The following is a 3,577-nucleotide window of genomic DNA, read 5'->3' as shown; positions in this document are numbered from 1 at the left end:
GCCGTATATCGCACACCCTGTAGCAAATGCGACAAAGCGTGAAACAGGACGTGTTTTCAACTCCAAGACTAGGAACATCGTCCTAATGCGGGTAACGAGCGACAAGTCGGTTTTCATATTCATAATATGAAAACCGAGGAAGGCCTAGCAAACTAACATTTTTTTTTCATGAAGGCTTAGGGCCCCTCCCCCTGGAAACCCCCAAGTGATTCATAACCCACAGGATATGAATCACTGTCCTTTGCTGAAAAATTAGCTTCGCTGGAAAAATCCCAAGATATTTTTAAGTGTATCTTACAAGATCATTGATAATTCAAAACGCTAACATTGATGTAATATACCTTGGGCTTTATCCTTTTTTATATGTTCATTAGAGAATTTAGTCTTTCAATCTAGAAATCCACTGTCGCCTAGGACCTCATAAGGGTCATACCTTCCGCAATTCCTCTGCAATTTTGAATTTTGTGTCATGTGGGTTGATGCTTATATCTTTCTTTTAGTTTCTTATTTTTGTATTGCATATCAGTTGCTACTTTCAATCATTACTTATTCAACTTCAGTGTACTGCTGATAAACAACTAATAAGTTGTATGGCGGGAGGGGAGATAAGGATGTAGTAATATCATAGTCTCCCGTGAAACATGTCAAGTCACGAACGTTTGCCTTCATTTCTTTTGCCATAAATAATATTCATATGTATACTTTATAATATGTATTATTTTATAATGTTTAAAACTCAAATGCTTGTTTATTTACATAAGTTGTGTTGTCGAAGTGATTGTAAGTACCCAGTCGATGTAAGTAGGAATTAAATGAAATAAGACAATAGAAAGGCTTTATCATTTAAACCCTAATGTTACACAAGCATCTTTAGCCATGTCTTTAGCAGATGACAAGCCTTAACGGAAAAAACCATGTCTATACATTCAGTTTGGCTACTCAGAAATCAGGTCGGTCTTAACGGACTACATACGGCGTTGGGAATACTGTTTGGCCAAGAGACATCATCCTGGGCTTTAAGGGCTTTAAGGTAGACGGTTTAGCCGTCTCTATAATACAAACAACAACAATACGGACAGCAGGGTTGCTGTCCAAACCCAGTTAACTGCTTTGGACCTTTCTCCTTGTGATTTACTAAACGGCAGATTGTCTTGCAGTGTGTGTGCGTATGCGTACACGCGCGTGCGTGTGCGTACTTTATTTTCTGCGAACATTACCTTTCTTTAAGTAATTTCGAATATTTTTTAATGGTTGACTAATCCTACCTTTAGCCTGTCTCGTAGTTATCTACGGTTTCAAACGGACTTGTTCCAAAAGAGATTAAAGCAGCTCCATCCAACAGAACGGTTACAAATCCATGCCTTAATCCTACAGAAAGAGCAGTTCAAAACCTTCGCTATACTTACTCATGTATGAGTAGTTCATTAATGCCTATGGACGCTACCTAGCTCCTAGTTGCACACTCCTTTTAGTGGGTAATGTTTCAGTAGTTAGTGTGACCGTCTTGTAAGTTCTGTGCAATAGTGGTGGGGGTTCGAATCCCAGTCAGAGAGGTTATAAATTCATGATATGAATGCGGCTAGTGCATTATTCCATCTTTCACTGAATACACCTCAGGATATATGATTTGTGATCTGATTTGAACTGCTCTTTCTATATATACCGAGTGTCCACAGGGAATGTGTGTAAAACTTGGCAATACTTACTCGTGTATGAGTAGTTTGGTAATGCCTATGGACGCTAGCTAGCTCCTAGTTGCACACTCCTTTTAGTGGGTCGTATATCAGTGGTCAGAGGGACTATTATTATTATTTTTACTATCAATAATACCATTCCAGCCAATTTTATTATCACTACCATTATTATAATTATCATTTTGATAATGGGGATAATCATAATAATAATGGTTATTTTTATTATTATCTTTATTATCATGATCATTGCTATCAATAATGATAATGAAAATAATGGTAATGACATTGATAATAAAGATAATGTCATCATCATTATTACCAATATTCTTTATTATTGTAGATGATGTTAATTATCATTACAATCATTATTATCATCATCATCGTTTTCATTATCACTATCATCTTCACCATCATTATCATTATCATTTTTGTTATTATTGTTATTGTCCATTTTATTTTTATTGTTGTTTTTATTTATTATCATTATCATGATCATCATCATTATCATCATAAAGTTATCATCATCACTCTTATAATCATCAATCTTGTAATCATCATCAATATTTTCATTATTATTATTGTTGCCGTAACCATTATAGTTATCATTATTATCATCTTTATCATCTTTATTATTATTATTACTATCCGTATTGTTATCATTACAACTATTGTCTTTTTAGTTATCATTTTAGCTAATTGTCCCCGTTATTATTATCCTTATCAAGATTATTACCATTATTATCCTCATTATCACCTCCGCCAATGAGGTTATGTTTTTTGGTCGCGTTGGTTAGTTTGTTTCTTTCTTTGCCATTTGTTCCTTCGTTTGCAGGATAACGCAAAATTTTAGAAACAGATTTTCATGAATGTGTGTCTTAGCCTCTCTTGGATTCTATTACGATTTGGTGGTGATCCGGATCCAGGAATCATCATTATTGCTATTATTATCTTTATTGTTATTATTATCATCATTATTACTTTTTATTGTTATTATTATCATCATTATTACTTTTATTGTTATTATTATCATTATTATTACTTTTATTGTTATTACTATTATTATTATCATTATTACAATCATTATTATTATCATTTTCATTATCATTGGAATCATCATTACTTATGTTATCAATATCATTAATATTACCGTTATTATAATTACTCTTATCGTTATTCTAATCATTACTATTGCAATTAATATTAGCATCGCTTTTGGTGGCGGTCGTAGTTATTGATATTCTTGTTACTGTTGCACTGTATGCTAAGTGTTTTATGTTATTATAATCATTATTCCTTTTACTAATATTATCTTTATGCTATCATTGATACTTTCATTATTGCTATCAGTTTTATTATCAATCTCATTATAATTGTTGTTACCATCATCATCATCGTCACCACCACCATTATCAATAGCAGCATTAGCACCACAACCAGCATCAATATCATCATTATCTTCATCCTTATCTTGTTGCTCTTGGTGTAGGCGATGAAATTATTTCTATTATCATTATCGTTTTTTTATCATCGTCATCACTGCTGTTGACATCATCATAATGATAACGAGTTAATTTTTCAATTAACGCGGACTGACAGCAGGTAATTCACATAAATTCCAATATGGTAACCGAATATTCATAAACATAATCCTAGGGAGTATAGGCGGGGCAACATCTGAGCAACCAATCACGTGAGACTATGTGCTTAACCCCTCCCACCTCGATGAAAAAATGGCCACCAACGCCCCTTCGGTAGAATATGGTTTTCTTAATTATTTTACCATATGTATTTTTATAATGTATTAATGTTAAAGGTACATCATATACCCCAAAATGTAATGATAATAATGATAATAATAATAATAATAATAATAATAATAATAA

The sequence above is a fragment of the Penaeus vannamei genome, chromosome 17, assembly GCF_042767895.1.
Source record: "Penaeus vannamei isolate JL-2024 chromosome 17, ASM4276789v1, whole genome shotgun sequence".
In the NCBI taxonomy this organism is placed as follows: domain Eukaryota; kingdom Metazoa; phylum Arthropoda; class Malacostraca; order Decapoda; family Penaeidae; genus Penaeus; species Penaeus vannamei.
Note: the sequence above shows the minus strand (reverse complement) of the source record.